Here is a 23310-nt window from a genome sequence, read left to right as displayed (position 1 = left end):
ATTAAATGATTGGGTGGGGGGTGAAGAACAATAATTATTTTGAGGTAGCTACAAACACACTAGTGATGTTATGGGCCGAAATCCCCTTTACACTGCAGCACCACAAGACTTTTTTTTTTTAATCAAATTCCAAAACAACCTTGGCATTCAATGCATAGGATTGAGTCAGTGTACCCACAACCTCTGCTACTGCTACTTCTCCAACGAAGTATATCTCATGTTATTTCTGCCTCATCATCTGCCTACCACAGCCTTACATTCCTCTCCCCAGCTAGTCAACCCACTGATTTCCCCACCACCACTCCACAGTCAGGAACATAAAATCGCCACCCTCTGTACTTAGGTGACATCCCTTTTCCCCGTGCTGTATGTGGGGGGAAAAGTTGGGGCAAATATACCTGACTTTTCCAATAGCCTCACTTGGACAGAAAGCTACATAAAAAACAACAACCCTGAACAAGCAAAGTGACTGGTCTTAGCAGTACTTAAAACATATTCTACAGTCAAATACTTTGCTAACATTCACGTTATATGAAATTCTGCTTAGGTCTAAAGAACTACCACCTTCTAGTTACTATTCTGATTTCCCAAGTATTAACAATACATTCTCAAAAACTGTCCAAAACATACTTACAAGACACAGAGCCTGTAAAACTCCCCAGTCCTGTGAATTTCAGAAGCTACTAGTACAATTTCCACATGAACACAGGCCTGAACTGCCTGTCTTCTGGTAGCAGTGTCATTGTTAAGCCTTAATAATCTCTTGTCTGAGCTTAACTACTCATTCAAATCCAGTTAAGGTGAAACCTACATTTTAACACCTATCACTATCCTCATCTCTTTAGAGGAGAGTCTGTCTCAGAAATCCTGCCACTTTGGGGGTGGATGGGAGTGATGAAGTTCCACTATTTAGGAGTCATTTGTGAGGCAACCACACTGAACATGTGGTCCCGACCTAATGTAATATACTACTGTGGCAAACACAATTATCAGTTCTTCCTTATTTGTTGATGCTAGCTCTTCTGGTTCTTTAAGAGAAGCAGCCGCTATAAGCACCACATTCCTCGTGCCCTTACTAAGAGCAGTGCTGAAGTCCTATTGGAACTGGCTCACAGTGTCACACGTGGCAGGAGACAGCTGTCATAACATCCCTGTTGTCCTTTCTGGCCCAGACAGCAATTACCCCAATGCAAGTGTATCCTCCAGTCTTACCCTGCCAAACTCATTGGTCTCCCCAATTCTATCAAAGCCTGTTGGAAGGGGGGGGGGAATCTTACTCTACTGCCCCAACACTGAAATACGAGATTCACTTTCTGCACAAATTCTTTATTGCTGGTGCACAAAACCCCAGATTCATTTTATCCCAAGGGTGCTTAAAGCAAACTACATATCAACTAATAATCACTTTCTGCCTAAATGAGGTCAGGATGACATGAATCAAAGTGCTTGCAAGTTGAAATGGGCCAGTATTCTCATCTTCCTCATATTTTCAAGACAGCACAAAACCTAAAGGGCCTAAACGTTTAAAGAACAGCCTGATGAGGACTGAACACAGTCAGTAGCCACACACTGAGCATAATAAATCAGAAAAATAAATCAAAAGGAAGAGAAGAGCAGGGTGAAGGAATAGCTGGCTGCAACCCTGAACAGGAATTATAAAATGCAATTATGTGGTTGCAGATCCCACTTGCCTATAAATTAATTTCAAACAATCCTTCAGTCAACACTCTACCAACATTCTATCACTCACATCAAGGCCAAGCAAAAGGATCAAAAAGCAGGAAGAGGCAACTTGATTCCTAAGGACTGGAGTAACCAATGGTGAGGTGCAAGTTTTGCTCCAACTCCAATGGTGCCTCTGGGTGCAAAACCTTTTCTTTCTCCTATAAGAGTGACAGACTGCCATTCATTCCTATGAGAGACTAGTGCTGAATCTGGCACTGTTGTACAAAGGAGTTTATCGTTATCATTATTAATGTTAAGGGTCATGTTATTATTTTAAAATTTTATCTTATGTCTAAATGCTACAATGCCTGCAACATAAATGCCTTCCTCCACACATATTTTATCTTTAAAATGATGGGGACTTTTGCTAGTACTATATATGCAAAAGTGTGTCTGAAACCACTGTTCCTATAGTTATATTTATTATATGAGGTGGGGGTTATAGGCTACTTATAAATATAATACACCACCAGTCACATTAAAAAGATGATTGGGTATCATGGATAACATTCTTAGAAAATACTCTTCCATGCAACATCATCTGATTACTAGAAACATATCTAATCTGCTGTCCAATTTAAATCCTCTTATCAAAACTGATACACAGCCTGCACCCTTTCAGAATGTGAAAGTACAACCTAAAGTATAAGTACTTAAAGTGTAACATTTTAAAGGTGGGAGTTTAGTTGGGAGGATGAGATAAAAACAAACAAACAAGCAAGCAAGCAAGCAAGCAAGCAAACCATGGATGGAATGATTAAAGCAAAGGTGCAAGCCTGATTTGACTATGGGTAGATATGAAAATCTCCTAGAGATGTTAAATTTTTTGTAACAAAGTAACTTTTATTCAAATGCAGCCGTACCTTGGAAGTCGAATGGAATCCATTCCAGAAGTCCATTCGACTTCCAAAACATTTGAAAGCCGAAGTGCAGCTTCTGATTGGCTGAAGGAAGCTCCTGCAGACTATTGGAAGGCGTGGAAGCCCCGTCAGACGTTCCGCTTCCAAAAATAGTTCCCAAACCAGAATAGTCACTTCGGGTTTGCTACGTTTGGGAGCCTAAACATTTGGGAACTAAGCTGTTCGACTTCCAAGGTACGACTGTATTAGGGATAAGCAGCACCAGCACTCTTGTTTAACAACAAACATTCAGCTAAGTGAGGGGACTCACTTGAAATTTACATAAGGACAGCCTGCTGGATCAGACCAATGGTCTATCTAGTCCAGGATCCTATTCTTAAAAGCGGCCACAGAGATGCCTATGGGTAGCCTGAAAGCAGGACTGAGTGCAATAGCTTTCTCCCCACCTGTGCTTCCCAGAAACTGGTATTCAGAGACATACTGCCTTTGACAGTGGAGGTAGAACACAGCCATCGACAGCTTCATGCTCCATGAATTTGCCTAACCCTCTTCTAAAGTGTTCCTGATTGAGTAGCCATCACATTCCAATTTTTGCAGTATTGTCTGCTGAAGGAAAACCTTAGATGAATTTAGAGAGGTCCAAGACACATGGCCAATGGAAGAAGAATGTTGCTTAAGCACAACAGAACCAATTGTAGGCTGAAACTTGCCACATTTAAACAGATATGATCACCAATATATAAATGATTCTTATTATGCACAGTTATGACATTAATTTTCAATTATCTGTATTCTTTGCCTTCTGAACTTCAGGCAGAATTTCTGACAGCAGACCTAAAGAGTAAATCTATCTTGCTTTCAATTCGGAAATTACTTTTAAATGGGCCTTGGTTTTAAGAAAATATACAGGTCATGTTTACTTATTTTTAAGGTGGTCAATGTTTAGTGTTTTTGACTGGTTTAATCAACTCTTCTTTTTTCATCTTACTGTTCATATCACATTGAGTGTAATACACACACACGGTGTGATATAAATTGAAATAATATATAGTAATATAATGTAAAATTTCCTGTGTGTAGCACAGCCTAACCGATTTTAAGGATTGTCTGCAAGTTACAACATGGGACAAGGCAGAATTTTCAAGTGACTCTTGTTTACTTTTCACTGTATGTTGGCTCATTCCCAAACAGAAAAGAAAGTAATGTGCACATGTCCCCTCTGTAAGGCAATAGTTGGGGGCTCTGGGAACTTACGAAACGTGAGTATTGGCAATGAAAAGCAGAGTCAATTGCTCATTCTATTCTTCCACTACACTGTCACATTTGAACAAATCCCAGGACTTGCAGACTTGCTTAAGAGCAATATAGATTAAATAGGGAATATGTTGCCTTTTAGGGAAGCGGATGGCGCTGTGGGTAAAACCTCAGCGCCTAGGACTTGCCGATCACATGGTCGGCGGTTCGAATCCCCGCGGCGGGGTGCGCTCCCGTCGTTCGGTCCCAGCGCCTGCCAACCTAGCAGTTCAAAAGCACCTCCGGGTGCAAGTAGATAAATAGGGACCGCTTACCAGCGGGAAGGTAAACAGCGTTCCGTGTGCTGCGCTGGCTTGCCAGATGCAGCTTGTCATGCTGGCCACGTGACCCGGAAGTGTCTGCGGACAGCGCTGGCTCCCGGCCTATAGAGTGAGATGAGCTCACAACCCTAGAGTCTGGCAAGACTGGCCCGTACGGGCAGGGGTACCTTTACCTTTACCTTATGTTGCCTTTTGTGCTGAATATAACCAAGGAAGTATCATGAAAGGCATTTATTAGCTGATTTTCCAAGGTTTAGGGTGTCTTGAGTTAATAGTTTAAAACAAAACTTAAGAAAGCGCAGATTTAACAGCACCAGAAACATCCAAATATACTAACCAGCCAAGCCAAAAGCTATTGTTTTGCTGTTTTGTTTTTAATTTACTTGTTCTTATCCTGTATTTTATTCTGTGAACTGCCCTGAGATCTTATGATAAAGTATGGTGTATAAATCTAATAAATCAAATTAAAAATTTAATTAGGTTCTCTGGTCAAGGTGAGATTTGAAGCAAATCTTGGACCACAGACAGCAACACTTCAGAATAAACGAATTCCTGGCATTCAGGGTGAAGTAGCCTTCACAAAGAATACAACAAAGGGATCCTTTTTAGAAGTAATGTTAATATACTCTAACTAAAACCAGAGACAGTTAGCGTAAGAGCATGTTCAGAGTGCTCTAAAACTTTTCCAACTTACTTTTGATCTCAGTATAATGGAAAGTCAACTTCTAAAGCCAAATATGCAACTACTGCAAGAAAAATAAACCTGAATCAGTATTTTAAATTTCAAACTGATAATCTGCAGAGACTAAATACATACAAGTTCATGGCTACCTGGAAGGCTTTTTCCCATTGACCTGCTACAGTTTAAATAATCACATCTCTCAAAATATGTCAGTGTGTCTTCCCCCAGATTTAACAACAACTGTCTCTTAGTTTTATGAAGCTCCAAAGATTTAGGGTGGAAAGGGGGTAAGGATTAGCAATCTGATAAATAATCTGACAGGTCACATTTTGTGAAACAGCAACCAAGTATTTGAAGAATTAAGAGAAAAGAGATAAATTTACTGTAATCACAAAAGTTAATTATTATAGAAGAATTATGCAAAACTGTTTATTTGCAGCTAACAATATTATGTGAATATTAATGTTATCTGACCCATATTTATGCGACTCAACAGTTTTTCTTGGCTTTTTTCCTGGAAGCCAGAGAAACAGGCTCAATTACAAATTTCATTTGAAATTAAAGTAAACAGGTACCACAAATGCTGCAATTACAGGGCAAAGGTTCTGAAAGGTGGTTATGGTTATATTGCAAAGCACGGAGTGCAAGCAAGGACACACAATTACTGTCAAATAATACAAGAAAGAGTCAGTTGCCCCAACAGAGATTACCAACTGCCCAGTTTGGTGCTGTCATGCAACAGGAACTTCTCCATGGAATTTCCCCATATGTGAATTATTTTCCCTGGTGAGGTTTGACTGTCATTATTAATATTCAGGAAGAAGTTTAAAACATTCCCATTTAATCAGGCATTTGATAGCTGAAAGAGCCGTTCTTCGCAACCTTGAAATTATTAGATGTGAGGGTATGTGATTGTTTTTGAATGTTTATTTTACATTTTAATTTTAATTGTACTGTTTGACTGCTTAGTTGTCTGCTGCACCTAGACACCTTTGGGAAGAAGTGCAGGACAGGAATTTAAGAAGCAACAATAATTATAACATCTAAGAACTTAAGAAGAGCCTGCTGGATCAGCCCTGTGGCCAATATTGTCCAGCACTCTGCTGTCACAGTGACCTACCAGTTGTGTATAAGACCAAAAGCAGGCTCAAGTAGTAAGCCTTTCTACTATGGTTCTGCTTGATCAACAGGTGCCATTCTTTTTCTACCATGCTTTCTACTGTGTGTTAAAATGGGAGACTTCCCAACATGGACTACTTGGTAAACTGAACATCCATACAGTATTAGCAAATCACAGCAGTTGAATTGAGTGGGGAAGGTATTCACTCAAGCTAGAGTCTTCCATGGTTTTCAATTAACAGCTTGCCTTTCCCATATTTCTTCATGATTTTCAGATATTACATTTCAAGTATCTACTCCTTTAGAAAAGTGTAAATATATGTAATCTCTATGCGGTATTTAATTTTCACTAAAATTTCTTATGTTTGAGGGATGGGTTTTTTTGGCAAGGAGCTGCAGCCTGAAAACCATAGCAGTTCTCACTATGTTGTGTGACAAGAGGGCTGGGTAAGGTGTGCATTGATCTTGATTTTAAAATACATACATTCATTCATTCATAGTATTTATACACTATCTTTCAGGGCATGGCTCTCTAAAGATGGCTTACAATTTTAGTTTCCTGCAAATACAGGTTAATTTCACTTTAGTTACATTGTAGAGGCTTTCAGCTGGAGCTGTATCCAGGCATAATACATTAAAGCTTTGTGATGCATACACATTCACACCTTACAAAAACATACCAACATATTTTTTCAAATATTGAACAAAATATGATCAGAATATGGAGAAGGTGATGTGGGGTTACATTAGCCTGCTAGTGATGGACCTCATTTCCTTTTGGAACTGCATGCCTGCATGCGCATGCACCAATTTTTTAAAAAACTGACTGCTGAGTGCAAAACACACATGGGTAATCTAAACAACAGCATGTCGCAATAGATGGCTTCACAGAAATAAAATGAACACCATCTTCTTTTTAAAAACCAGCCATTGTATCTAAGGATCTACTCTTTGAAGTACCATAATCAATATGAAAAAGCTTTTAAGACTGCAAGTACCGTATTTTTTGCTCTATAAGACTCACTTTTTCCCTCCTAAAAAGTAAGTGGAAATGTGTGTGCGTCTTATGGGGAGAATGCAGGCTGCGCAGCTATCCCAGAAGCCAGAACAGCAAGAAGGATTGCTGCTTTCACTGCGCAGTGATCCCTCTTGCTGTTCTGGCTTCTGAGATTCAGAATATTTTTTTTCGTGCTTTCCTTCTCCAAAAGCTAGGTGCGTCTTATGGTCTGGTGCGTCTTATAGAGCGAAAAATACGGCACTTCCCTAAACAAAGAACCAGGAAGCAATACAACACTACAGAACTGCCTAGAGAGATGGGTTTCACTCCACACCAGAGCAGGTCAGCAACAATCACCACAGAATGACAGAAAGCCAGCCACAATCGTCTATGTTAATAATAATAATTTTTATTTAAAGCCTGCCCTCCCTGGCCAAAACTGGGCTCAGAGCGGCTAACATCAAATGTATAACACAAAAAGGTCATGTTGCTGAACTTTTGCACACCGTGAAGAAGCAAGTAAAATGTCTCCAGATGTGGTAAGATAATAATTTGTATTTATTTAATTGGCAATATCTAACCAGTTATTGAATGGTAACCAAATCCTAGGGACTTAGTATTCAACTATTGTTCAAATTTTGGGGCAAAACACCATTAGAACGTAGGAATAGACAACAACTTAGGTCAGGACAACTAGAAGATTAGATTCTTAACTCATTATGCAAATGACAGTTATTGTGCTTTCTCCCTCAGATACACATAAGCACATGCATCATAAAATGGAGAAGGGGAAAACTAACGGAGCTTATACTATTGACTGATTTATCTGGCAATGCTAATGTTATTGCTATATAAGAGATGACTACCTCATTAGGTACTTTTCAATACAAAGGAGTTAAATACTTGAAATTATTTTATTTCAGCCACTTTTTTAAAAAAAATGTGTATCAGGTGTTAGAGAACACAATGGAAATATGAACATAGTTCTCCTGAAAATATAATTATGGATTGGCTTTTTCTTTCTTTTTTTAAGAGAGAGACAAAAGCTCTTCTTTTACTGGCTGCTTAAACACAAGCGAAGTTAATAATGTGGGTCAGTTAAACATGTTCCTCCTACTTTCTGGGTAACAAGGGAGACAACTGGAATAAAGAGCAATACCTTGTTACAGAATTAAGATTCGTCTTGGAAACTGTCATCTTTGCACTTCTCTACGAGTTCATGGTTTCAGCTTTGTCATATCTTTTTCTGGAGACAGAAGATTGAAGGATTTGGAGACGGTACTTATACCAGCAGCCATCTGCACAGCTGGCTGTTATCCAGATTACAGTGTAGCCTGGTTTACCAGATCAAACTGTGGGTATTGCAATGCTTCCACATTCCCATTTACTTTGTTTTCCTCTTTTTTTTATAGTAATCTCCAACCCAATGTTATTGTACTAGTTTCTTGATACTGCTTGTTTTAAATTCCTCTTATCCATTTTAGGCTCTGTTGTTAGAAAAAAATATTGTTGCTGTTATTGTTAATATACAAATAAAGGTCAGTTCTTACAACTGTTCTTACAAGACAATTGGAAGAGGTCTATCAGTGACAGGACAGAAGCAATGAGCTAGGCTTCCTTCAGAAGAGCCACTGTGGAGTAGTGAGTGTTGTACCAGGACGTGGGAGAACAAGGCTCAAATCTCTGCTCACCCATGAAACTCACTAGGTCACCTTGGGCCAGTCATAGTCTCTCAGCCTAGCGTATCTCATAGATATGCCACCCTGAGCTCCTTGAAAGTGGGATATAAATGCAACAATAAAAAAATATTAGACACAGCAGCAACATCTGTAGGACAAGCAAATATATGTAGAACGTCAAGAAAATCCACCTTCAGTTATTTGGTTTACTTTGGTCAACCAAACCCAACTAGAAAAATAGGGATTATCAGCATTTTCACAACACTTTCAAGTGGTCAAAGCTCATCAAATAATAGAAGCCAGTATTATTATACCCATATCATTCTTAAGGCAAAGAAAGAAAGAATGCATGAACCCTAAAGGCCATGAAGTGAGTCTATTGCAGAGGTGTTTCATTCCTTCTTCATATAAAACATGTTTGTCTTTCTTTTTCGCATTCCATCTCAGAATTTCACTTGTTTTCATCCATGCTTTTAAATACATAGCATGGCATTCATACAGTGCAATTTCACCACAACAAGAGTTTGTACACAAGGTGGCATTTGACTGGTTGATAGATGAAACAATGCCACCCTGTTTGCTATGCGCCATTAGGTCGGTGATGAGACTCCCCCCACCACACCATCTCACTTGTAAAAATGACATTGCCAAAGATGGGGAAAGAATTGTAAAAATGACATTGCCAAAGATGGGAAAAGAAGCAGTGAAGAAATAGGATACATTTTGGAGGAATAAATTAATTATTTGCTTGGCAAAAGGTACTGCTTCAGAATGCAAATTTCTGTATGAAAATTGGGGAAATCCCAACTTTTAAATAATACAGTGACTTGCTTTCCCTGAAGAAAGCTCTCTCAAGGTACAAAATAGAATAAGCAAAGTTCTAATTTAAAAGTGCCTGCAGCACTTGAAATCCCAAGAAGCTGTTCTGGTTCTCCAGAGCTAGGCCTGTAATTTTAACATTGCTCTTAGAAGAATATGTTTTCTCTAAAAATGGAAGTTGGTGTGGCGACATAAGAGCTATTTTCTCATTTTCCATGATTCCAAAGCAAGTTAAAAGAAATGAAGGGCATATATACACACTGTATCTGTATCTATAAATATCCCATCTGTCAGTGACTCTGTCAGGAACAGAGTAGGAACCTAATGTGTCAGGTTCCTCTGTTTGTGGTCACCACTAATACTTTATTCCTGACACTCTCCCCACCTGTTTCTTCTCCATTCTGCCTCAACCAGTTCCTGGTTACTATTTTTGCTATGACTACCACCTTGTATTTACTTAGTGCCAAGTGTTCTAGGTACTTTATAGAACAAAACTGTAACACAAGACACAGTTAAAAGAGTTTCAGTCTATTAACACAGACAGAATAGGAAACCAACGGCCTAATAGCAAGAACAGGGCAAGTGAAGCGATAAGAAGAACATAGGAGAAATCCTGCTGGATGAGACCAAAGGCCTATCTATCTAGTCTAGCATCCTGTTTCCTACAGTGGTCAACTAAATTCCTATGGGAAGCACTCTCCTCATCATATTCCCATTGTTCAAAGACATACTGCTTTGCCTCTGATCCTAGAGGCAGCATATAGCCATCAAATACATCCTCCAGGAATTAATCTCATTCTTTTTAAAAACATCTTAGTTGGCATCTATCACACAATTTGTGGTAGCAAATGTGTGCTGTGTGAAGCCTCTTCTTTTGCCTATCTTGAATCTCCCAACATCTAGCTTCATTGGATGACCCAGGTTCCAGTATTATGAGGAAGAAGAACCTATATCTACTTTTTCCACATCATGCATAGCTTTATAAGCCTCTGTCATGTTCCCCCTTACTCAATTTTTTTCTCATCTAAAAAGCCCCAAACTGTGTAACCTGTCCTCAGAGGACAACCACTTCAGTTCCTACCAGGCCAAACACAGCTCATCAGTGATATAATATGTGATGCTGGGTGACTTTCCTCCATGAGTCACACAAATGCTGGTTTGGATTTCTAGCCAGTCATTATTTGTGGTTGCCACCAATCCCCTCTCCATGTAGCCTGGTATGCAGAATGCTTGGGAGACAGGCGGGATCTTCTCTCATCTGTGCAGGATACCATGTGTGCTGTTTATTAAGAGCTCACACTTGGTTAGTAAACTTGTGGAAGTCCGTACAGAAATCAGTTACTTGCTTTTACACCTAAATGACAGAGGCTATCCTAAGTGTTCATTAGCCCACATTAAATAACCATTTGAACAAGTCCTGAGATTGTTGAAGCATTGACACGAACTTTGTATTGAACATAATGATTTCCCCAGATTAGGTCTAGCAAAATAGAAAGGGGGAAAACAGAAACCACAATTGAAGTTGAAGTCTCCATAATGTTATTTATAGGATCCATCAGTGACAGGGATGAACACAAAGTCTCCTTTGGAAGCGCTGGCAGAGAACAGCATTAAAAGCTGCTAAGAGGGTGGAGGATGGATTACAGTAATGCATGTACCTTAATAATAAGAACGTGAACAAGTATGTAGCAGCAGCAAAAAGAATAAAGGCAAAACTCTAGGTCAGGGATGTCCAACAGGTCGACTGTGAGACCCTGATTAAACCCCCCCCCCCGTTTTCTTTACGGTGGGAGTAGATCGCAGTCTTTTGGAAGTTGGACGTGCCTGCTCTAGGTTTTCCTTCCAGGGTATATGGAGTGTAACATAGTAAGGCGAGGTGGGGTACCTGTGGCTCTCCAGATATTGCTGGCCTACAGTTCCCATCATCTGACTATTGACCATACTGTCCGAGGCAGATGGGAGAGTCTATTAACAGAGGTTCAACATCCCTGCAGTAAGTTGCACACTCAACTGGTCCAAAAATATGGCCACCAATGCTGACCATGAGTTGTATCCAACTAAATTCTACGCAGGGTAAAGCAACTGAAAGCAACAAGCCTATGTTAGTTGTCATGATTAATTATTTCAACGGCTTAACTCTGAGTAGGACAGGCAATGGACACAATCCTGTATGTGACCACTCTTCCAATGCTTAGCATAGAGAGACAGACACCTTTCCAGAGTCTCTGCATTTCAATGAACTCACAGAGAGTCACTTGAGCTGGGAGCATCAGTTTTCCTTTGCCAAGTCTTTCACAAAACTTAATTGGGGGATGATCTCTTGCTGCTTTTGTCAATCTTCAAACCATAGTACAAAGCGAGAGGCAAAACCCCTACCCTGCTGTGAATACTTATAAGAAGGGTCAACAATGGCCACAAACCATGGCAGGATAGCAAGCAAAGGCAGAATTTGTGGTCCTCACCACTGACAATGGAAGGCCAAGATCCTTGAGTGCACACTGACCAGAGAAAATCTAGTTTAATCTGTGAGTCTCAAATATGCTTGACAGGATGCTATTACGTTAAAAGAATTTCTAAACACAGTGATGCCAATGAAGGTAAAAAAATATATATCAGGTTTCTATGTCATCTCTCAGCCCAGAAGGGCACAGCATATGGAATTTAAAGAGCAAAATATGTCCTAATTCCACATATGTAATAGTGTTAAGATGCTTGTAAACAACAATTTGCCTGGTCACCTGCCGGAACTAAGAATGTGCCACACAAAGTAGCTTAACAAAAGCTGGCTCTTCCAGACCTAAAGCAAAACCTTTTTTAAAATTCACCCAAGCTTTTCTGAGGTTTAATTTACTACAATCTTATTTCATTATAAATGTTTGTTAAAACCTGTAAATCACTTTAGGAGGCTGTACACTTGAAAAGCTGTATTTATTGTTTTAGTTACTAACTAAACTCATTAGAAAGCTAATAGAAAATGTCCTCTGGATGTCATACCGGGGGTGAGGATAAAACATCCAAATGTTTCAAATAAATAAATATTCCAACTGCTGACAGCAGTGAAGTGAAGAACATTCCAAAGAGAGGCTGGTCTCTGACCAAAGGGAGAACGTCTCACAGTAAATTGTTATACCTAGGATTATTAAGATCTTCCTTAGTAGGAATGTGACAACACAACAATACATTTCATGTTCAAAGCATGTTAATTGCCATTTCAAAGTAAGTTCATTGATAGTTGTGAGGTTCAACATCTCTTCACTTATGGAGTATTCTCCATATTCTCCTCTAGAAAAATATGTCTGGTCTCAATAGCTTTTACCTTCACTTTGCAACTAAATACTAATAAAAGTGAAGGCATTTTCTGAAGAGTTATTATAGAACTATGGGGATTTTTTTTTAACCTACAGAATGGTTGTCTTTGCACAAAGAAGTACTTTTTAATTCCTTTGCTTTTTCTGATCATGTTGAAAGGCCCTGCTGCGTACATTCCAGTTCTCCAAATTACTAGTTTGTGCCAAGTGTTCCAACACGAGCGATTTGATGAAGCAGCTGCAAGTTAGAAGGGCACCATGGGTATTAACATGTAGGCGAGAACTCCAAATGCCCAATTTTGATTCAGATTTCACTTGCAAGCAAAATCCAGTTGAAAAAGATTTTATTCATTTATCTTATCTAAGCTAGTTAGAGGTAATAAAACTTGCAAAACACCAGTCATCCTCCACAGTGACCAAATTTGAACGCCACAGTTAAGCTAAACTATGCCTTCCTCAGATTGTGCAAACATGCAAGCTCCCAGAGGAACTTAACATAATTTTGCTCCTCCCCCATCATCTTTTTCACTTCTGCACCACACTGAGCTAAGCCAGGTTTGAGCTAGCATGCTGTGGTTAAGCTCTCATTTCACTAACCGTGACCTATAGCCAAAGTTGATTCTTGGCTGTAACATGGATAGTGAGAAAAGAGCTTAAATATGAGTCTGGTTTTAGACAGCATGCTAAGCCAAACTCTGATTTAGCTCAGTGCAGCAAAAGGACCAGGGAGCAAAGTGGCTGCCCGTAAGCCCTTGTTCGCTTTGTGCATTCTGTGAACTAGATTACTGCAATGAGTTGCAGTTTTTAAAAATACTGGTAACAAAGATAGCCTTGGCAGTGATTGTCTATTGTGCCTGGGAAGAGGGTTTCCCTCTGGCTATCATTGGCTAATATCTTAGGGAAGGATGGATCAAAGTTATGTAATGGCGAAGCCAGCAACCTAAGGCAAGTAAGAGCAGCTTGAAAATCCAGGAGAAATAGTCCAAACTACTGATCTAGATGAACATTTGGGCTTGCACAGCACTCCCTATACTGGGTACATGAAGCAGGCTTCCTTTTCAGCCTCTCACCGGTTAAGTCAGGGGTCAGCAACGTGCGGCCCATGGGCCGGATGCGGCCCACGATGAACGTTTTACCAGCCCACAAGCTGCCCCTGAACCGAGCCACCCGCTCGGCGAGTCCCCCACGTGCTGTGCTAAACCAGTGCAGCAACTCGACAAGCGGCACCGGAAATCACATCTGCACACGCGCAGATACCAGAAATCACGTCTGGACATGTCCAGACGCCGAAAATTGCTTCTGCGCAGGCACTATTTTCGGCATCTGGGCATGCCCAGAAGCGATTTCCAGTATCTCTGTGTGCGCAGACGCGATTTCCGGCATCATGCTGCGCCACTCCGGCCCACGGACAATCTCCATGGCAGCCCATGGCCGGTAATCCTTGCCAATCCCTGGGTTAAGTGAACCCCCTTTTGGCAAGTGAGAGAATGTACATTTAAAGGCAGCTTGCTGTACACGCCTTCACAGAAAGATCTGAGCTTGAAAGGTTGTGTCATTTTGGAGAAGAGAAGAATACATAGCAGCTCTGCACCCATTAAGAAAGCACAGAAAACTGCACAGTGCCTTCTGTAGCTACAGCTATTGGTGCAGACAGAAAGCAGATAGGGCAAAGGTTAGTCGGGCCAAGCACCACTCTCTACATAAAATATTTGCCTTCTGTTATATTATCTATTATGTTAAAAATAGAAACTACGGATCAAGAAAGACAAGTCCAACAAGCAGATCGCTAATACTTTAATTTCAAGATTTTGTACACAGCATGAGTGCAACTCAGTTACCTAAACCAACGTTGGATGAAGTACTTGTCCCTGTGTCAAGCATTCCACACAGTACGTGCCACTCTTCACTTGAAACTAGAAACAGACAGCTAGATAAAATATATCCAGTCTTGCTAACCCCCCGCACCCACATGTCACAGTGTAAAAGACGCAGACAGGCCCGTGCTTTTCTGCACTTTTCAGAATACAGTGGTACCTCGAGTTACATACGCTTCAGGTTACATACGCTTCAGGTTACAGCCTCCGCTAACCCAGAAATAGTACCTCGGGTTAAGTACTTTGCTTCAGGATGAGAACAGAAATCGTGCTCTGGTGGTGCAGCGGCAGCAGGAGGCCCCATTAGCTAAAGTGGTGCTTCAGGTTAAGAACAGTTTCAGGTTAAGAACGGACCTCTGGAATGAATTAAGTACTTAACCCGAGGTACCACTGTATCAAAAAGAGATATGACATATCAATACAGTACCTGCAAAAGCCACTTAAGCAGACATGTTTGTCAATGCATGCTGCACTGGAACACACACCTGTGATGTATCACATAAGCATACAGTTATACTTTGGGTTGAAGTAGCTTCGGGATAAGTATGTTTGGGTTGTGCACTGTGGTGACCTAGAAGTAATGGAGTGCGATACTTCCGGGTTTTGCTGCTCTCGCATGCGCAGACGGTCAAAATGACGTCACACACATGCGTGGAAGTGGCGAATCGTGAAATGCGGGCGTGGTTGCGTTCGCTTCTGGATGCGAACAGGGCTCCGGAACGGATCCCATTCGCATCCAGAGGTACCACTGTACTGTGAACATGAGCTAAACTGCCACCAGTCTAAATTGCCACATTAAGATAGTTTCATTATTTCACTGAGACCAGTGAGGAACAGCAGCCATTTTGAAAGAGGACAGTTAATGGGAACCCCAAGTGTGTGTACAGTGCAATTTTACAACTGCTGAACAGAAAGCATGTTGAACTAAGGAACACTGAATATTAAAGCTAGTCGTAAAGTTTATTGCACTAAAAACTGAATGTAATTAGAAGGCTGTTCAAATGTCTCATGGTGCCAATGTTAGTACATAGAATAATGGAAATGTAGAGTTGGAAGGGAATCCTCTGAGGCCCATCTGGTCCAACCCCCTGCAACGCAGGAATATGCAGGTGGCCTATATAGGGATCAAACAGGTGATGCAACCTTGGCATTATCTATACCACGCTGTAACCAACTGAGCTAACTGGTGATGGTGTTGTTACTTGGACAAATGTTCTTTCTCCCAGCCCATCACTGGTAGAAAAACTCATTACACCTGCTCAGAAAGTATAGTTCTTACCCATGAAAGGTTAAGATGTCACATTCCCAGATAATAAGCATACAGTACTGACACAGCCACCTAGTTAGGCAATTTATCATAGACTCTAACTCTTACCATTAACAGTAGTTGTGGCTCAACTGATCTCTTGATATATTTGGGATACAGGGGAGAAGAGATGAGCAAACAAGGTTGCACAGCAAAGGCATTAAACCTGTGCAAGGAGTGGGCGGTATAAATGTTTTCCCCTTCAATTTGGCAAACAGAAAGGAGTAAGTATTGTTAGTAACACTGCCTGAAAATGTGTGGATTTTGAGTCTTAAGAAAATGTTAGGTAACTCTGTTGTAAGTTGTGGGTAGGAACTTAAATAGTCTACCTTGCTTTCTCACTCATAGTAAGTTGCCGGCAGATCCAATGAATATTATGCAAACCTCAAAGTTAGATGAACTCACTCAGGTGAAGTGTAAGAATATGATTTAGAAGCAAAAGTTCTCAAATACTCAACTCAGTATTCAAATGACATTATATTTGGTCACGCAATCAGTGTTGATGCTTCACCCATATAAGGTGATAGTTGCTACAGACACACTGCAACCTGTTGCATAAATGCTGTAGGAAGGCAGCTGGGGACTGCAACAAGCCCTGCCTCTGTTGAGATCATGCTGCACCAAGGCTTGTCCCTTAGGGAACTCCCCAGCTGCACAGGCTAGGAAGAAGCACCAGCTGCACAAAACACAACTGGTTTTAAGTGACTTACATGCTGGCTTTGCCCAAAATTTCAGACCCAATTTTACCACTTTCCCAAACATTCTTGCATAAGGTACAGTTATATGAATACAATACATAGGGATAAAGGACAAATGTTAAATGTACATTAAAAATATTTTCTTGAGTACGAAGTTTTCTTAATGACTCAAGTCTCAGGAGCTTCCCTTGTCAACAACATACAACCCTCCAGCGAGCAAAGTTACCAATTAAATCAGAATGCCTGAGTCCTGTTTACCACTGACAGAGAGAAAAATAAGTTAAAAACAAGTCAAAACACTTTATGCAGGTGATGTACAAGCTTTCAGTTCTAACTAGGTATTCTGCTTTTAACTTTTCTCTCTTTTACAGAGGTCAAGTTTTTAATGCCGTATTTATATTCTGCTTTCCCATCCAGATAGGGAAATCAAGGTGGATTCTTTTTAGAAGATAGCTGAAGGCAGCCCTGTATCGGGAGGTTTTAAATGTTTGACATTTTATTATGTTTTTATATTTTGCTGTAAGCTGCCCAGATGGTGGGTGGGTTATAAATAAAATAAAATAAAATTTATTGTTATTATCAATAACAATAATTCCCCTTCACCAGGTAGCAGTAAAATCCATCTTAACAAGTCCTCCTAGGTAACTGTCTTCATACAACACACAGTATTTAACATGTAAAATGCTAAAATGATCAGTTTTTAATGTTAATACAGAAGTACTGTTTTTGGGGGGCAGGAGTGGAGGATTCCCTGGTCCTGAATGGGGTAACTGTGCCCCTGAAGGACCAGGTGCGCAGCCTGGGAGTCATTTTGGACTCACAGCTGTCCATGGAGGCACAGGTCAAATCTGTGTCCAGGGCAGCTGTTTACCAGCTCCATCTGGTACGCAGGCTGAGACCCTATCTGCCTGCGGACTGCCTCGCCAGAGTGGTGCATGCTCTGGTTATCTCCCGCTTGGATTACTGCAATGCGCTCTACGTGGGGCTACCTTTGAAGGTGACACGGAAACGACAACTAATCCAGAACGCGGCAGCTAGACTGGTGACTGGGAGCAGCCGCAGAGACCACATAACACCGGTCTTGAAAGACCTACATTGGCTCCCAGTACGTTTCCGAGCACAATTCAAAGTGTTGGTGCTGACCTTTAAAGCCCTAAACGGCCTTGGTCCAGTATATCTGAAGGAGCGTCTCCACCCCCATCATTCTACCTGGACACTGAGGTCCAGCACCGAGGGCCTTCTGGCGGTTCCCTCACTGCGAGAAGCCAAGTTACAGGGAACCAGGCAGAGTGCCTTCTCGGTAGTGGCGCCTTCCCTGTGGAACACCCTCGCACCAGATGTCAAAGAGAACAACAACTACCAGGCTTTTAGAAGACATCTGAAGGCAGCCCTGTTTCGGGAAGCTTTTAATGTTTGATGTATTATAGTATTTTAATATTCTTTTGGAAGCCGCCCAGAGTGGCTGGGGAAGCCCAGCCAGATGGGCGGGGTATAAATAATAAATTATTATTATTATTATTATTATTATTATTATTATTATTATTATTAATGGAAGGTCAGCAAGAAAGAAGGTAAGATGCCTTTTAGGGAGCATAATTGGACAAGAATAGACAGAGACATTTCAGTGGGGTGATATGTACTGGGGAAGGGCAGTAAAACCATGATAGCATTTGCCTGAGCTCTTTAGTCAAAGCTGTGGGTTAGCACTGTTAAGCCAAGTGTACAGAAGCTAGAATTTGAATGGTGGCTAGTCTGAAGTAATAGTTCTCTCTCTGAATGAAGCCATTTAGACAGTACATTGACAGTGTTTAAAAGGCTACAAATATTAGCTTAGTAATCCTATAAGGGAGGCCAATATTATCACCTAATATGTTGGTGGAGAGGGGCTGAGAGAGAGCAACTTGTTTTAAGCCACATAGTCAGTTTACAGCTTGGGTGAAATCTGAATTTGGGACCTCCTAGTTGATAGGAACTACAGCACATCAACTTTTAGTATTTTTCTAAAGAAAGTGATTTAACTGTTGCTGTTATTACCGTACAATTTCTATAAAATTGTGGTCTGTCAACTGTTGCACCTGTCTCATATTTAGCTTGTTTATGATATACAAATAATTTTACTGGCTAGCATACAGCATAGCAACATTACACCTAGATTGGTAAGCAGAGAATTGGGTGGGAGAGAGAAGAGAAAGCAGAGAAGAGGGATGAAATAGTATTATTTCGAACACAAAGAGATGACTAAGCATTTGATTAACACAAACTTCAAGCCTTCACTAGCCCATTTATTGTTGCAAAAAATTCCCTCCCCCCCACCCGCAAACACTGTTGCAGGGTAATCAGCTTTTTTTAAGAGCCAGAGGAAGGAAGCCTGTATGAAATAAAGAGAAATGCTCGTGACTAGTAATGAAAGCTGGAAAGGAATCCGAACAGAAAGGAAGCCACACCCTAAAGCTGCACACAAATTCAGACCACATCCAAGTTCTGTTTGTTAACTCACAGAAACCAGCACATGATGCAGTTCAGATTTTCTTTACATTTCTAAACAAATTTTCAGAAAGGAATTACAATTATAGCTTTTAGAAAGCAAACAACAGTTATCAACATCTTGAGCTCAGACACGTAATATCAAGTATATAATGCATAGAGAAACAAGAAAATATGCTAAAAAAAATTACTTAGTGCAAGGACAAGCCAACTTCTGTCTTGCATAGCCTTTTTTTTTTTAATGTCCATGTTAAATTTTCAAAACAAAAAGAACACATTCAGGAGGATCTCAACAGTTAAAGCAGAACTGACCTGCATTTAACAATCCCAAGCACACATTCTTCCTTAAGAATGTATTAAGTGCCTACAATGGAGCACACCAAGCTGCATCTGACCCAGAATTTGACAACAGAGATCCCAGTGATCAGCAGGCACTAGATGGGTCCTCTTGAAAGCAACCATCAGTCTGCTGGAAGACCACATTCTATGCCTGCCCTTGCAGAACTCTTGAAAAGAAACAATATATTCTCAGAAACAGGTAAAAAATCCCATTTTGCCCTTTTGCCTCAGTCACTTGACCCTGTGAAATTTACAAAATACTATAAGAAAAACACCACAGGCCCTTGCCCCAAAGAATTTGCAATCTAAATTTCCTCCTAGAGAAGAGAGGCAAGGCTGACAAGAGACAAGAGGCTTAGTGGTGCTAGTCAGTTGGCCACTTAGAAAGACTAAAATAAAGGCTTCTTTCACAGGTTTGTTATAAGGATGGAATTCACAGCTGCTGTAAGGACAAGATTTAATTTAATAGTAGCAGTAGTAGTGATGACTTATTAGTTGCTTGTTATGCAAGGTCTCCAAATCACTTCCTACATATTTTAAAACACAGGCTTGTTATCTAATGCTATACCCAGACAAGACACACTGAAATTGATGCACATGACTAAGGGTCATTTTTTTCAATGAGTCTACTCTGAGTAGAGCTTAGTTTGCTACAAACCATTATACATTATCGTATCAACAAATTCACACAAAAGCACATGCAATCCATAAACACACACCATAAAACAACCGACCCACTCCCAGCTTAACAGCTTTGGCAGCACACTAAGATCAAAACAACATCATCACACTCTATCAAAGCCTTGGGAAAAAGCAAAGTTGTTGTTGTTTAATCATTTAGTGTGTCCGACTCTTCGTGACCCCATGGACCAAAGCACACACACTTACAACAAGTAAACTTGACTTGCAAATAGCCATTTGCCTGGTCACTTGTGGTGTTTAAACATCTGTTCACATACATCTCAAGATCAGACAATAAAAATATGTGTTAAGATAGTCTCTCTCTATTTCCTGGAAGGGAGAAAGAAAAGCACACTCCAAGTCTGCCTCAGAATACAGCCTTGTATAAAAAACAACAACCACAGAAAGCTACACAATGGGTTTCACTCTTCCTGCCTGCCTGCCTTTAAAGCCAGGGGTGCCCAAACTTTTTTCAAAGAGGGCCAGATTTGATGAAGTGAACATGCTTGAGGGCCAAGCCAAAGTTGTTGATTGAGCTTTTTTTAGGATTTTCCCCCCAGGACATATGCTGCTACAGGGGCCAGATTAAATTGACCAGAGGGCCATATTAGGCCCCCGAAGCAGACTTTGGACATGCCTGGTTTAAACTATTAAACTATAGATACAAGGGTGTATAGATGATGCAACCTTGTGTATAGCTCTAGCCATCCTCTCTGTGCTTTTGGCAGAGAGAAGATGCAGAGGCTGGAAGCTGCCTGTACATGCTGAAGTATTTCAGAGCTAGGAAACATGGTGGAGCACGGAGGTGTCTGGCCACTGCCTCATCTCATCAGTGTCAGAGACACAACACAGCCAGAGGGAGAAAGATGGCAAAGTGCTCTGGTGACAATTAGCCCAAAGGGGGTAAGGTTGGGTAGCTCCCCCCAACTTTACCTTCTAAGCTCTGAAGTTGGAGGTAGGGAGTAGAAGGAGCACCAAGTGCTTCCTGAGTGAAGCACTCATGCCACATTTTCTGTGTTTGGAAAAACATGCATGGAAGGATAGAGAAGAAAAGCAAGACAGTGCAAGTAGATTTGGTTTCTATAGTATCCTTACTGCAAAGCTAGTGAAAAAGGCTTCCTTCCCACTCTCAGGGCAGAGGTTCTGTGTTTCTGCTCCGGATCTTACATTTGGAAAGACTCAACAGGGGGAACCTCACTATAACCACAAAAAACCTGTGCTACATCGAGATCTTTACGGTTAAGGCTAAGTATGTTGTTTCCTCTCCCCCAGATAAATGCATTTCATACTAAAGAAACCAAATCTGTGAATCCCAAATTATATAAATATATACATGACATTCAACTAAATAATTTACCAATCTCCATCCTACCCTAAAAGATTCATGCAAGAAAGAGCATATTTAAAATTTAAAAAATCGCAGAATTTCAATTATATTGGCCAGGAAAAGCTTATTACAGGGCAAGGGTGAAACACGTGCAATGAAAATGGAATGGAGAAGAAGGAACTAGGATGATGACAAAGGAAATGGAGCTATTCCAACTTTAGACTTCTCCCTTTGGTATTCAAGTTTCCCGACTAATGGCTGAAAAGAGAGAGAAGTCTGTGTTTTTCTAATCAAAGCAGATTCTCGGGAATATGAATTCTGTACCAGATAGAGTCCTAGCACTGCATGTGCAGGCACAAAACATACAATTATCTATTTTTAGCAGCTCTGCAGGACAACAAAATGGCCTGGTTTACACATCACTTTAAACCACAGTTAGCTTCACTATGGCTTAAAGGTAAGTATACAACATGCTGGTACATGTGCGCTAGGAACTACTACGCCATGTTTGCTTTTTCTCTATCCAAACAAACCACAATCTAGAATCAAGGTTTGTTCTTTCCTTACTGCTTGCGGTTTTAGGAAGCCAAACCACGAATCCTGGTTTGGATGTAACACTAAGCCAAACCAGTGTTAGAAACTCAGAAATATCAGGATTAACACTGGTTAAGAAAGTGAAACACCTAGGGGTTAACATGACTGCTAAGAAAGTGAATTTATTTAAGGATAACTATGAAAAATGTTGGATGGAAGTGAAAAAGGATTTAGAAATATGGTCAAAACCTGAAGCTATCATTGCTAGGCCGAATTGCTGCGATAAAAATGAATGTATTGCCAAGGATGCTGTTTTTGTTTCAAACATTGCAAATTTTGGATAAAATGGAGTGTTTCAAGAAGTGGCAGAGAGATATCTCTAGATTTGTCTGGCAGGGCAAGAAGCCTCGAATAAAATTCAAGATATTAACTGATGCTAAAGAAAGAGGTGGATTTGCCCTGCCAGACTTAAAACTTTATTATGAATTAGCCGCTTTTTGCTGGCTGAGAGAATGGATGCTTATTGAGAACACTGACGTGCTGGATTTAGAAGGCTTCAACAATGTTTTTGGGTGGCATGCATATTTGTGGTATGATAAGGTCAAAGCACATAAAGCGTTTAAAAACCATATTGTCAGAAAAGCACTGTTTAATGTTTGGATAAGATATAAGGACTTGCTTGAAAATAAAATCCCAAGGTGGTTGTCACCAATGGAAGCGAAGGCTCAGAAAAAGCTCAATATGGAGGCCAAATGGCCGAAATATTGGGATATTTTGGAACAAGAGGGAGACAGATTAAAACTGCAGAGTTTTGAAAAATTAAAAAATAGAGTGCGAGATTGGCTTCATTATTACCAGAGAATGGAGGCATTTAACTTGGATAAAAAAATTGGCTTCCAGGTGGAAAAATCAAAATTGGAAACAGAACTGCTAGATCCTAAAATTAAGAATTTGTCAAGAATGTATAACTTGCTGTTGAAATGGAATACTCAGGATGAAACGGTGAAATCTGCTATGATAAAATGGGCACAAGATGTTGGACATATTATGATGGCTGACTGGGAACAGTTAAGGACCACAGGTATGAAGTTCACGGCATGCAGTGCCTTAAGAGAGAATATAATGAAAATGATATACAGGTGGTACATGACCCCAGTCAAGCTAGCAAAAATCTATCATTTGCCCGATAATAAATGTTGGAAATGTAAAGAGACCGAAGGTACATTCTTTCACCTTTGGTGGACATGCCCAAGGATTAAGACTTTCTGGGAGATGATCTATAATGAAATGAAAAAGGTATTTAA

General features: G+C 40.4%; 1 protein-coding gene across 11 annotated transcripts in view; it reads right to left on the bottom strand.

The window, feature by feature from the left end:
- The window catches only part of GNB1 (G protein subunit beta 1), a 76996-nt gene that overhangs the window by 32374 nt on the left and 21312 nt on the right, over window positions 1-23310 (bottom strand). For 7 of the 11 annotated variants that reach the window (XM_053400707.1, XM_053400706.1, XM_053400709.1 and 4 more), the window contains exon 2: window positions 4854-4905. The exons of 3 other annotated variants lie outside the window; for them this stretch is intronic. The gene's annotated coding sequence lies outside the window, so the exon portion shown is untranslated. Of the gene's footprint in view, window positions 1-4853; window positions 4906-8116; window positions 8142-23310 lie in introns of those variants that run through there. One more of the 11 variants, XM_053400704.1, reaches the window with a different exon arrangement.

This window comes from Podarcis raffonei, chromosome 8 (assembly GCF_027172205.1).
Source record: "Podarcis raffonei isolate rPodRaf1 chromosome 8, rPodRaf1.pri, whole genome shotgun sequence".
Lineage (NCBI taxonomy): Eukaryota > Metazoa > Chordata > Lepidosauria > Squamata > Lacertidae > Podarcis > Podarcis raffonei.
Note: the sequence above shows the minus strand (reverse complement) of the source record. Positions and strands in the feature narration are given on the sequence as shown.